Source organism: Symphodus melops, assembly GCF_947650265.1.
Source record: "Symphodus melops genome assembly, chromosome: 17".
Taxonomy (NCBI): domain Eukaryota; kingdom Metazoa; phylum Chordata; class Actinopteri; order Labriformes; family Labridae; genus Symphodus; species Symphodus melops.
Genome location: NC_136707.1, coordinates 19,503,295 through 19,517,879, shown reverse-complemented (window position 1 = coordinate 19,517,879; position 14,585 = coordinate 19,503,295). Strand labels below are relative to the sequence as shown.

The 14,585-nt window shown below is 43.1% G+C and overlaps 1 protein-coding gene across 2 annotated transcripts in view; it reads right to left on the bottom strand.

Moving 5' to 3' along the window:
- LOC306838377 (mitochondrial import inner membrane translocase subunit TIM16-like) overlaps window positions 1-14,585 on the bottom strand; it is a 107,466-nt gene that overhangs the window by 57,967 nt on the left and 34,914 nt on the right. The window lies entirely within an intron of this gene.

Genomic DNA, 14,585 nt, shown 5'->3' with positions numbered 1-14,585 from the left:
CAAAGGTATAAGTGATGGTGTAATCATTGAAAAAAGCTTGAAACAACAATGCTAACATGCTGACATTAAGTATGTTTTTCCTATGTTCATTAGCTTATCTATTAAGCATGCAAATGTATAATAAAAAAACAAACTATATCGAAGGCTAAAAGAAGCATGAATCAGTGATTTTTTTGGCGATATTTGGGTCGGTCAAAGAAGCTCAGAGAATAACCAATATGATTCAAATGTGTCCTGTGAGACATTTGAATATGCGTTAAAAACGTAATAGACACTCATCGAACATTTGAAGCATTTCATCTAATCATCCAACATCATTGTGGTGCAAGGGGGAAAGTGGATAATTTGAATCATTTGTCTCCATTATCCCAGAGAAACACGTCAAAACAAAACTTCATTCAAATTCATCAAATAGTTTTAGTATTTTCTTGTGTTTCGCGTGTTATACAAGATTATCTTCCCTACATTCAACGACACACCACCACCCAAAAAAGTTTATACAAGTCCATAAAATGTGTGTTTTCAGAGGTCTTGGAATTCTTCCTCACCAGCAGTGAGCTGGAGGCAAAGTGGCAATAAAGATCATGATTAAAAACACTCATGTAATGGTTGGAAGGGAATTGAACCCTTCTGAAAGACTCACTAGTCCAAGCCTAATAGGTGAGCATTGTTTGCAAGCCCACACAATAAATGGGCTGACCACCCATGTGTTTATAGGTAGGATGCTGGTAGGGGAAGGATGGAGAATGCACGCACACACGCCCACGCCTACCAACAAAAACACAAATATACTGGCCCATAGCTGGGAGCTGTTGTACAAGGTCCCACGCCAACAAATCAAACGCATAAAACAGCACTACTCCTGTCATGCAGGCCTTATTATATCCATTTCCTAAGCGAGAGAGAGAGGGAGAGAGAGTAAACTTCCCAGTGAAACAACAGAAAAAATGCACCCCCTGGAGGTCAATAAGTTTTAAGGCTCCTTTTTCCATCCACACATTTCCCCCCCCCATGTGCTGAATTTATGCCAGTATGTTGTAGGAGTGTATCCTCTCATTTACTTATACAAGAAAAAGAAACACGCAGAGCAAAATGGATGGGGCTTAATTTTTACTGTGTATATACAAGAGGAACGGACAGGACTAAAGGACGGACAGGATACAAAGATGATGTCAGCTGAAGAATGAGCGCATGTTTCTGTCCATCTCTCAAGCCAGGCATCTGTAAATGTTCATGTGTAGGGATAAGAAAAAGAGAGGTAGAATGTGTGTGCACACATGTCTGTGTCTCTCCTTTCCTTCCATAAAACAGCCATTCTCTTCCTCCCCGTGACTTTAAAAGAAACCTGCTTCCTGGATGCGAGCCAACTCCGACGCTCACACCCAGCCCTTGCTGCTCAAAGGCCCCCATTGTAGTTTCAAGGGACCTTCTGACAATTATCAAGCAGAAAATTACACATGGAATTACTTTTATGTAAATGTTTTCTCTCGTAGTCCGCTCCCTTCTTTCTGTCTTTGTTTCTGTTTCCCTCACACTTTCTATTTTTGTTCCTAATTTGTTTTCAATTTCAGGGTTTGTGTGAAGGCAGCCAAGGACAATGTGTTGAAGGATTGAGTCATTTGGCTGCACGTCGTGTTTGTTTTCCCTCTGCAATTCTCAATCTTTTATTCAAATAGGGTTGATTCTGTCCCTTTCTACAGCTCCATTTTGCACTGTCCAAATAGCATTACTACTCACCCAATATGGGCTGACCTCTCAGTAACCTCAAACTATCTCTCTGAACTCAGCCAACACTCAGCGACCAGTCGGGGGCATGAAATTAACTCCGCAGAAAACACAAATCATAGCTTTTTTTTCTCCCCTGGAGCTTCATTCAGCAATCAACCAGCACCTGGAGTTTTTAATAAAGCATTTGCAGCAGCAGCCGAGTAAAAGAGAAGAAAAAGAAGAGCTGAGTATAGAAAACACACCACCACTTTGTTTTTGGAACCTGGTCCTCTGGCTCCAGTTTTTGGCTGTCCGCTTGTTTCCCTACTGTACTAACTCCAGCTCTCCAGCTGCCCCACATCCCTCCTCCTCTCCCTCTAAATCTCTCTGAAGAACTAATAACAGATGATGGGTGGTGTGCCACCGGTTCCTCTCTTATGATAGAGCTGCCATTATGTGCCAGCTGATGGTCCAGATGCTTTTTTCGACCAAAATAAACGAGGGGAAAGACGAGAAGTGAGAGCGAAGGAAAGCTAAAGGAAGAATTTGACGTAGGTTAGTTCTTGGCAGCTTGTATGAGAAGGCACAGGGACATATGCAGTTCATTTCACGAGCTGTCTGGTAGACTATTAGATATAAAAACAAATGGTGGGATGACTTTCCCAGTGCAGATATTTTCTTCCATCCAAGGCTTGTCATTTGTGTCATCTTGAGTTATTGTTTCCTCTCTCAGTAGAAAACAAAGACGACTACTTATTGTTGTTTAATAATGGAAATGGACAACGCTAGCTGGCAAGTACTCTATACAAAATAATAAGATTACGTGGTTATGGCAATGAGTGTTATACATGTGTGTAAATATGACCTTTTTAATATCTGCATTGGCCCAAGACCTGCCTGTTTCAAGCTGTGCTTTAATTCTATTTCGATTTAGTTTTTGAACATGGGTCAACTCTGTGTGATATGCAGGTATGTTTACATTCATTCTGGCCTGTGCCTGTAGAGGACTGCAGACTTTCTCATTTGAAACATGTGGGATAGGTGAAGTGTCGATAGCGGTTACATAGCGCGCCCCATGTGAGGAGGATGTGGTCCTCGTCTCAGCGGTTGTGGGTTTAAATCCGACCTGGCCCCTGCTGCGTGTCACCCTCCCACTCCCTCCTCCCGACTGTCTCATCTAATAAAGGCAAAAGGTCCGAAAATAACTTAAAAGACAAAGATGTGGGATAAAAAGTATGAACGATTTAAACGTTTATTTTTTTTTAAACAGTTTTTTAGTTCTAGAAATCAAAGGACAATAAAATGTGTTTCTTTCAGTTTATGATCCTTTTACCACTGATCCCTTCACCTCGAGTGGTTGCTATGCTTGAGTAAAGGGTGAAATTCAAAATGGGAAGAGTTGGTTTTTCAAATGTATGCCCCCATGGCCTCTCCGCCTTTCTGATTGTGATTTACTGATGAAAGGAACAAAGGTGGCCAGTCTTGGAGATGTTCGTAGATTGTGTGTGCATGTGTGTGTGTGCGTGTGTGTGTGTGTGTGTGTGTGTATTCACCAAAAAGGCATCAATATAACTCAAGAGCCACTAAATAGAACCTCGTGTCACCTCTGTGAAGCAACCCAAATGTGCATCTCATCTTAAAAGGAAAAGAGGCAGGAGAAATTTCACTCATTCAGAAAAACATCACCAAAGGAGTATAATAGTATTGACTGTACAAAGGAAATAAGAAGATAGAAAACCAAGAGGAGGTCACAAAGGGTGTAAAGAGTGCAAGAGGGGGATTCATATTCACTCATCTTGGTTTAAACGGTTCCAAAATCAAACATGCCAGAGGAGATTGTAAAATTCAAATAAGCTGCTAAAGAAAGGCAGATGAAGCTCACAGCTCAAGCGTGTAGCTATCGTATAAACTAATCAGATCCAGTAATTGAAGAGTAAACAAATGGAAGACTTCCTTCGAAACCCTCTCTGATTTTACTGGCTGCTTGACACTCTTTTTTGGCCTGTCCTTTTTCTGAGCTGGAACTGGTTAGAACTACAGCAAATGTGTTATTCATTAGTGAAAAGAATACAGCTTTTACACTAGATTGTCTCAAGGTCAACAGCTAAGACAGTTAATAAAGACCAAACAATAGTTGAGTTAACTTTGCAGTAACCATTCATTTGCATGAGTGGCAGAGGTCTGGAGGTCCTGAGAGAGGTTGCTTACCTCACACGACCTCTGTCTGAAACCAGCTGTGATCAAAGGTGAAGAAGGTCTGAGCAGCTGTTCCTGCAGCTAGTGGTTAGAGACACCAGACACAAGCAGGACGTTCAGTTTTTCGACCGGTCTGAATTCCAGTGATTGTCACCAAGAGTTAAGATTTGTTACAAGAGTCTGGCGAGCCTCAGGTTTCATACAATGCTTTCTTGTTTGTTGTGGTCCCAAAACCTCAGCGCTTCCAACCGAAACCATCTCAAGATAAAAAGAAAAAACAAAACAGGAAAACAAGACAAGTGACAGTAACAGCCAGCTGTCGTTGTTTCCGGGCTTTTATTTGGTGGCAGCTCTCTTTGTTATTCTGTTCATACTGGATCATATTCTCAGACCTATATCATGAGTTTTCTCCAGGCTGAGCGTTGAAGCAGAGATGATTCAAAGCAGCTTTTACACTTCAAACTAAACTGATATGACAGTCTCTGTCATAAAAAGTGTTGAAAATGATCCAAAAGAATGACTTCAGAGCATCACTGCTGATGAATTGTTTTTGCTCCATTGAAAAAGAACAGAAACCAACCTTAAACTGCGATGACTGGACACACCAGTCATCGCACCGTGGGGTTTGTAATCTAATGAACTCACCGTAAGGGGTCCAACATGCACAACAGAGGGAGGGAGGGAACTGATTGTAAGAATACAAAGAATTATAAGGTTTCAACGTTTAATCCAAGGGATCTATGTTTGTGTGTGTGATGAACTGACAAACGAGCTGCAGTACTGATTTCAGGTTTGTCAGGAAACGTTACGGCTTTACTTCTTGTGTTGTTGCTTTAATTTCAGCAGCTTTCCAGCTGTTGTGAAATTTCTCCTTTTGCTAAACATTGAACAACTTGAAACACCATTCTGTTAAACTGCAGCTGCAAATACAGTTTTTAAACAATGATCCTCCAAACACTTAAAAAGAAGAGCCATCTGAGGCATCAGCAGCATCATGTATTTATACTAAGTCTGAGAGATATCTGAGATAAACTGGAACAGAATTACGACCCAAATAATATTTTTTGCTCAACCAATTTATGTCAGAAAACAATTTTATGTGACATTGAAATGTTCTTCTTTTAACAGGATGCAACTAATTTGGTAATTACTAATGGCTTGTTCGACATGGAAACGAACATCTTCTCTTTCCTCGCCCTCTCATGCAGACAAACGTCTTTTCATACCTTCATTTCTCATTTTTACAAAACTCACAGCAACATTGCAGATAAAAAGCCTGCAGTGTAAACAACAAAGCAGAAGCATAACATCCATAACTTAAAGCACACTGACTGCACGCAGGACGGCCCAGGCCTCTGGGGTCGAGCACTCAGGACTCCGATAAATCCCCCCCCCCCCCCCCGAGACGCAAGCAGACATTCATCAAACGCTGCTGTGTACACATCCTGCGCTAACTTTCAAACTCAACTTGCATCATTGCTCTGCTGAGTATACACATCTGCAGATTCCACATTGTTTGTAGCGAGAGCTCCTGTGTTATCTCAAACCTTAGCTCAGCTATGCTGTAACGTGGGTGGGCGTATTATGGGGATGAAGAAGTGGAAAGAAAAAGAAACATTCTACCAACACCTATTCAAATACAGACGCTATAGCACAGAGTTTGGATATAAAGAAAAAAACATTTTATTAGTATATGATAGAGATTGGATTTTAAACAGCTCCACACCATTAGAGCCCTGTGAGTGTGGCTTCGTGTGTGTGTGTGGTGTGAGGAGGGTGGCGACAGGCACGGATTAGGTGCCTGTAATCCTTTTCATCACAGTCGGGGCTCTTGGTGTCTCTGTGTAGACAGAATGATTTACATACATTGCCTACATGCTGGAAATCCCTTGCTCAAAGTGTTTGGAGGGATTCTATGCTACAGCTGAGGTATGTGGGCTTTCAGCAGGGATAATGCGAGGGAGTCACCAGTTAGCATATTTGCCATAAACTGTGATGGGATACGATATGATATGGTGCATGTTAGCATTGTGCGCTGTCCTAACAACAGTAATCCACATTAGTCACGCTAATTCCGTTTCCTCCAAACACACGTCAACATCCAGCCCAAGCTCAAGTGTTCCCTGGCAGATCATAATGGCCGTCTTAAACATCCTGCTGCCACGGGGCTGAGGCCGCGTGACCTCTGAACCCTGCATGTGAACTCTAACTCCAGAGGAATGGATCATTACCTTCCGCTCAACAAACACCTGTTTGTTCCTAACAACACTGTGAGGGAGGGGTGTGTTTGGCAGTGGGTCATTACACGCACACACACAACATGTTGATCTGTTAATCCTGCCCGTAGGGAGGGTCTGGACAGTCACAAGTGTCTGGAAGCTGATTAGTAGAGAACTCTTGAATGAGTAGCAGACCAGGATACGGCTAATTTTTGAAAGGCTGTCGTCTGGTAATTTGGGAGCTGGTTTACATATCCTGACCGGCGAGGGCGAAACAGAGACAAAGGCACTCAGACCTCCTTTTGAAATCAGAAGTCAACACTGTTGCCAGCCAATTTATCCGTATATCCATCTTTGAGGTCAACTCAGGCTACCTTGTGACACTCTTAGTTTGCCCTGAATAAGTTATACACTGTTCTTAAAAACAAGGTTCAAAGAAAGAAAACAGAGCTTAGACACAAGTAAGTCAACTCAAAAACACAGACAACTGACCAATATTGCGTTCTATGTGTAACCTAACTTCATCCACTAAGTTTCCCAACAATTTAAAACTTAAGAGGACGACAAAGACAAAGTATGAATAAATAAAACAAGGAAGGGTACAAAATGGTCACTGCCGAGGATCAACTAGCTGATGCAAGTTTCAAGTCCATTTTTATGCTGGACTGATCAAGCGAGACGCAAAGAGATTTATGGTATGCCTTTGTAAATGATAGGCAGTAATTTTAAGTATACACAATTTGTATTTCATGAACTAAAACATGCAAACCACCAGTATGGTCCTTTAAGTACGGCCTGAGCTCGACCACAGCAGACATCTGTCCAGTCCAGATGTAGCGACGGACGCCAAAAGCCACTTCCAGCCCACAACTGTCCAGGGTCGGAGAGGGCATTTTCTTGGAGAAAGAGGGAGAGAGGGGGGTGTGACGGGCTGGGTGGTGCTATGGTCACTCCAGCACAGTGAGAGCCTCACCACCACACAAGACAAACATAAACAGGGACACCCGCTGGGCAGGCTGACGCCGCGTGCCTGTGTGGGTGCCTGCCAGCCCGGCCTGCGGCCTAGGCGTGTGCGCACGGCTGCTGAGCACCCCAGTAGGCACCCCCAAGTCGATGGGTTCACCCCAGTGGAAAGTCTGCATCAGCCCTCATGGAGCCATCTGTGGCTTAGAGAAGGTAGCGATTCACCAGACCCCCTCCCCTCCTCCCCTGTAATGTAGCCATCACTTCCCAAGCAACCACAAGCTAAATGTATCCTCCATGCACAGCAGAAAATAGCATAACTGTGGGGAAGTTTGAGAGGGGAGGGAGGCTGATATAAAGACATAAAAGTAGAGGTTTGGGATGGAGGAGGCAGAGGTGATGAATGGACAAAATAGGACCCGACATGTTATGATGTGAACAAAAAGGGAGAGAACTTCACAAAACACAGAGAAATGAAGTGAAGTGAGAGAGGGATGGAGCACTCCTGAAAAATAATTAATGACAGCAGACAGGGATGAAGAGAGGTGTGGGTGCAGGGGTGGGGGGTGGGGGGGGGGGTCTCTCCAGTTCAACCACCACATTTTTCCCCTCGTGAGGGATATAATTTAAACAAACCCGCAAAAAAGGTCAGGAGCAGAATATGTGGTGCCAGCTCGATTTCAGCAGCCAACACATATTTTCCTACTCTCCCCTTCTGTCGTTTTCATTCTGTCCCCGTCTTCATTGGTCTGTCTCTTTCTGGCAATCTAAGCATCCAATCGGGTCCATCTATTTTTGTAGGCCTAACTACAATCACTGTGGATTTTAGGTTTGGAGATAGTAGCAGGGGTTATTCAAAGACGGTACGCCGTCTGACAGTGTGGGTTTTTGCAGCAAATACTTGGCGTTGTCGTGGTGCTCAACTCCAGTTTCTCTGCTTAAATGCTTGTCTTGATTATAGTCAAACACAGAGAGAGGAAGACGAGAACTTTGCATGAGAGCAAAGCTTAAGTTGGTGTAGCAATGCATAAAGGGAATGACATTTTTTTTTTAGTCAAAAAGAATACAGGAGCATTCCGGTTAATTTACTGCTATACTTAAATCTTAACCGTCTCGTGTCTGAAACCCACGATGAAAAGCGTAACTCATCAAAAACTATTTGTCATGAATGCCTACTTTATGTAGCGTAAAGCCAAGTATTCACCTCTCTACTCACCTCCATGAGTCCTATAATTAGCTTCATAATTGAAATGCCTTTAGGAGACTGACGAAAACTGTGTGGGCATTCAACATTTTGTAAAAATATCCCTCACCTGTCCCAAGGGCTGTGAGCTTTTGGAGGTCTAAAAGCTCCGTCAACACTTAGTAGTATGAAGATCAAGACGCGTTTTGGCTTGTGGTCTTCATCAGGGACCTTGATGAAGGCCACAAGCCGAAACGGGTCGATCTAATTCGTCAATGAAGTTGATGTTCATACTACAAGTGTTGACTGCTCTTTTAATTCCTCTTAAAGCATTTCACTCTTCATGCACCTTGGTTGCCAGAAAATCCCACTCTGCCTTCCCACCTTTTGGCAAAGCTTTTCCTAACAGGTCTAAAAGTTTTACCTATTCATAGTTTGCAGTCATGTGTCTGGTGCCAGTGGTGAGGAGGCCTGGAGGCCAAAGAGAGCTCAGCAAATTGGCCGCCATCATTAAACACTGCAGCACAGGCTTTTAATTTTCCATATCCTACAATAACCACACATTTACATCACCTGACAACTGCAGGAAAACAGAGATATCTATATAAACTGAACGTTTTTGGCACTTGCTACCCTTGTACAGCACACTATTTCAAATGCTAAAAACAGCAAAGTCCTCGCCAGAACTTCACTGATGTTTATATATATTTTATGGAAAATCTTTCAATGTACACAACAGGCAGACTGGAAAAAAAAACTATGACGAGAAAGTCACAATATGATGATGACAGTCACGTTAAAATGTGAAAGCTAAAAGTAAGAAAATGGAGCCCTGGAGATTGAAGACCCTGCTGAGACACAGCACAGATTCTTTCCTGAACGCCAGAAAGTTGAATGAGGTCAAATGTTCACCACTCACTTCACAGTGTAAAGATGTTTATTGACAAAAGACTGCTGTTGGATGTGCAAAAAAAGTTTGGAAGTCGTGACTGACTGAATGTGCTGTATGTGTTTATGCGCGCGTGTGTTAGTGTGCACAGTAGCGAGCTCGAAGTTGACCGTGGAGACGGCGCACAGCCGGCCAGCTCACAGCTGCAAGTCCCCACAGCTTCACAGCAGCAGTGGACCGTGGATGGCCCATGATGGCCAGGATGTGTGGAGAACAGTTAACAATACGGGCCACCTCTCCAGTGCATGTGTGTGTATGAATTTTGTTCGCCAATAGTCCATCAAGCCTGTGTTTTTTCAGTCCAGTGCTAATGAAAGGTCCCCCCCCCCCCCCCCCTCTGAACACCACCCAGGCAGGTCAACGTGAAAGACACAGCAGCTTCCCAGCTTTGTCCCTTTGGCCTCTAAGGAACAAGTGGTCCTTTAAATGTTTTCCTGTAACCAGGCCTCTCTCTTTAGAAAGACTGGTCTTTTGGTCAAACATGTTTGTCTAAGGTGCTTTGTGTTGGATTTGCTCTTTCACCCTCACTCAATGACCCGGTCCACACAGCTGGCTTATAAAGAAACCCACTGGAAAGGGAAAAAAAAACAGCAGGATACTGTAAACAAGCACATCAGCTTTACAATGTCTGTTGAACCAGTTTGTAGTTGCTGGCTTGGAAGGAAAACAGAAACTACAATTAGAGAGCTGGTAGACAGAAGTATTTAGAGACGAAAAACACTGTGATCGATTGCCACACTCAGGTTTTAGTGACTGCAATAAATGGAGCTAAACAAGGAGCAAGTGAGGTAAAGATGAACACAAAGAAACAGAAAAACGTGGAATCCATTCTGTTTGCTTTAAAGAGCACTATCTTTTTAAGGTAGTGAACGCATGGCGAAAGACGGACACGGATGATTAAGCCCATGTCACTCCACCTGTCAAATCCTGCAGAATGATGACGAACACTGTTTGGCAATGGTCCGTCTGTGCTGAAAAAGGAAAAAAGAAATGGCAGATCTGTCCAGGCATGAACGCGGGTATGACAGCGTGGCGTGTATGAGAATTCATATATACGTGTGTGAGACTGTCCTTTCCAGCTTGCTGGTAGGAATGCAGCCCCTCCAGCTCAATGTTGGCCAGCTGTGTGAGATACACCTGTGCCCTCACACACACACACACACACACACACACACACACACACACACAAAAGCATGCTAAGTGTATCGGAAGAGTGCCCCTATGGCTGCTTGCTAATGGACCAGGACAGGAACAACTTTCAGAAGACTTTCCAAATTGGCACTATGGGGTGAGAAAATCCAAGGACTTTATGGGAAACGGTACACAACAGCAAACCAACCTTTCACAGTCATCCATGGGGGTCTATCAGACAGCACCAGTGGTTTGTAGCAACCCTACTGGCAGGCCTATGTTCTCACTAAAATCCCAGTTAAACAGCCGCTTGTTTGAAATGGCAAATTAAAATATTAAATAAATGTATATCGGACATGTCTTAGACTCATTTTAACTTTACTATTCCTCAAGATCTCAAAACATGACGACATCTGTTTCCTTCTCATTTTTGTGTCAAGACGAAAAAACGTAAAGAACAAAATATGACAAAGACACAACACAGGACCTACACGCCTAACTTTTGTTAATCCTACACATCTCCGCCCCACTGCCCCCCTCCCCCCCCCAGCCTATTAAAAAAGCTTTCATACAATAGCAGAGTGGCTAATTGACCTGGCTGAAATAATGTTAGCCAGCTTCAGAAAGAGGACATTCAGCTGACATTAGAGCAGGAAAGTCTCTAAGAGCACACAGACTTTAGACCCACTGGTGTTTCTCCTTAGGGTCCTCCACCTTTTCTTATCCCCTCTTTCTCTAACTGCCTCTGCACAATGGGAGAGTTGTTTCCTGGCCACCATCGCCTCCTCAACTCTCCCACCAATTACATTTTGATGAGTTTTTTTTAATCTGCTTAGACTGAGTGCACTTGACGCACACAAGGAGGCCATGCAGGTGCAGAGCAGCTTTTCTTGTAATTTTATTTCCATAGAGACGACAGAAATCTGAACGGCTTTGCAGTCCTTTCCATGCCTTTTTTCCTCCCTCTTTGTTGTTTGCATACAGTTCAGATTCACATATACAGACAGTAAGCAGTGGCATGCCTCAGCACTTTTCCCATTAAACGAAGCGTGGTGTATTACTCCTGCCTCACTGGCGCTGACATGTTTCCAAAGTGTGGGCAGACAAATAGGGCCCACATGGGAAGTGACATCATCCAGGAGCACATGTGGCCCACCTGCCGCCGACCAATCAGGTAGCCTCTTCAATAAAATATGTCCTTCTGTTTTCCAGCGTCTCTTTTTCAGACACCGGTTCAGGATCACTGGTTCCTATCAAGGAAACATGATCATAAAAGAGAATAGTCTGAATCTCCTTTGGATGCTCTCTCTATTCAACAATAGGAAAAGTCTGCTTAGAGGGAAAGCGTGGCTGGTTCTGCTATAGAACCAGATGGAGATGCATGATGTGCTGATGTTATACAGATCATTTACCAATGGTAAAATCCATCTGCTGACATAGGTCGGGATTATCTCTGGCCTTAGTGTTGGCAGGCATGATTATCTCTAAGGGTTTGGAAACAATGACTTTGTGTTTCAGTGCCAGGTACTAGAGAAACAAAGATAACTGGCGGCTTCAGAGTTTATTGTGTATCAATGGCTCACTTTGTTATTTATATTTGCACATTAGAAAATAAAGGTTAGCGTTTATTGTAGGAGTAACATTGCAATTGCATCTCTGAAGTTTCTAAACAAGGGGAAAAAAAGCCATAATGAGTCTGAAAAATGATACATATGAAGGTGTTTGTTGTCAGGCACTGCTGACGTTTGAATTACAAACAGCTTGTACTGTAAGCCTTTAAAAAAACATTAAAGTGCACAACAGAAGATGTATTGAAATTGTTATAAAACCCAGTACAACTGTCAGACCAATCAAGTGATATGTTGAATGTGTGCCTGCATCACAAGCTAAAGTCAAAATCAATCAATACAAATATGAGCCACAAATAACAGCTAGAGGAGGTGGCTTTCAGACATGGAGGCTTTCCACTGCAGGATCAAAGCTGTTTTATACAGAAAAATGCAAGCTGCTCTCTTTTTGAAGAATAAAGTCACTGGACCAAATATCCTCATTCAGTAGAACACTTTACATAAAAAAACAAGTGTTGAAGGGTGGTTAAACTCCAGGCTTCGACCACTTTTGATCAGACCACATTGAGAGAACAGCAGAGGTTAGAACTACCACAGGTTTTATCTGAGCCTTATCTCATACTGTGTAATTTAAGAAGCTCTATCTATCTCTGTCTCTCCCGTGTGTCAGCACATGTAATTTATGTCGGCATGAAAACTCCTGCTTGTCTGTGCGCATAAACATAGCAGTCCCTCTATCCCTCCCTTTGAGCCTTCAATAGTTTTTGTAAGGCTACGGGGTGTGCAGTGACATGCTGCCAATCTGCAGCAGTCCCAGAGGCAGCAGTGGAGGCCAGCCTGCAGGGGTGGGGTGCAGGGTAGAGGAAACCATCTACTAATGGGAAACACACTTCTCTCCCTCTTTCAAATTGCTCTTTCTACCACAGCAGAGAAGGGTGGCAGGCATCCAGGAGGTGACTGGCGTCCAGAAGCACAGCATGATTTAAAAACGGGAGCTATGCCGCGCCACGGTTCCTGACTCTCGTGAAAGGGACAATCATTAGCCTTAAACACATGCATGTGCTGAAAGCGTTGGGGAGGAAAAGTGGGGGTACACAAGAGCACTTAAATAAGAGAGGACAGGTCGCACATATGAATGTAAAATATATACAGTAATGGAAATGGAACAGAAGTTTAAAAACAGTAGATATTACAAGTAAGCTAACCTGCCTCTGTAGGTTCTCCTGAAAAAGCATCCATCCACCTTTAGCAATCATTTTACTGATATTTCATCTACACACTATGAGTAATGATGCATGCTGTTTCCAGTTAGATCTCTGCAGCTAGCACTGCAAACCCAGTCTTCTTCACACCTCTATTAAACTCTCAGTTGCTGATTTTGTTGTCCCAAAGTGGAGGAGAAAGTGCTGAATTGAACTTCTGTGAAGGAAAGAGTGAAGGATTTTTAGGTATGGCAAAGATCCCACAAGTAATTGCCAGTGGATTTTTTTTTATTTAGCTGAAAGGAGATATTTTTCCAGATGTTGGAGTAATAGAAATATCTGCAGCTGCAAGTGCAACTCCACTGTTGTTTTTTAAGACAGGATGAAAAGTGAAGTCTGACTCAAACTCCAGAGATGAGACAGATTAGAGTCAGGTTACAGAAAGATTCATCCAGTTTTGAGTCATTTGTGCTATTACTCTGACTGTATTAAGACACGTTCAACTGAGTAGCTTTCTTTCCACACATCATCACCGGCATAGTCTACTACATGGCATTAAATCCATACCGAAAAGAAAAGACGAGGTGAATGGAAGAAGAGAAGGGGGAGGTAAGCAGGAAGGAGGCAGCTGAAGGTGGGAGGGAGAGATTTTCTTTTTTCTAGTTTTCCTTCTGTGGCAAGTTCACACAAAAGGGTCCCTCTGATCCCCGGAGTGCTCAGCACATACCTGCGGGATGAAATCAAAACCCTCTGTGAATTATATTAAATATCCCCTGCCAAACGCTCCACATACTTCCATGTGTTTTTACCAGGACTGAAAGGCTTCATAAACACTTAATTTGAATCCCAGACTCTAGCACATGAAAAAACAAAACGTTTCTTCTTCTTTTCTTTGTATACAGTGCATGCAGAATAAAGAGAATGAAGAGTGAGAAACAGGAGAGGGGGACAAATGGTAACAGACAGAAAGTCTAATAGGTGGCCAGATAAGGATAAAGAAGGGATTTACTGAAGGATAACGGCTATGTTTTTGACAGGTTAATAGGACCCAGGCATCAGAGGACATTTGCTGTGTGAGCTGATCACAGGGCATGAAAGAGGGAACAGAAGACTTCAATGAGGTGTTATGGAGTATAAGAAGGTTGGGATTGCCACATGAGCCAACAAGAAAAGCCCGTAAAAGCTCACAAAGAGTCGATATCCTTAAAAAAAAAACAAAGTGGGGATTTTAGGGCTTCTTCCTCCTTTTTTCTTCATCCTCTTTTTCCTGATCAAACTCTCTAGTCGACTGAATCACAAACTGAAACCCCAAATCGCTAATAGATTCCAGACACCGTGTTTCAACTGTCAGAGTTCAGGTTCTTTGACAGAGCGTGTGCGGTCACATCTTTTCCCCATTCCCTCCCCCCCCAAGGTCGCCCTGCAGCCGCTGAACTGCCGACTTGACCGTGAGGATCAACCAAAGAG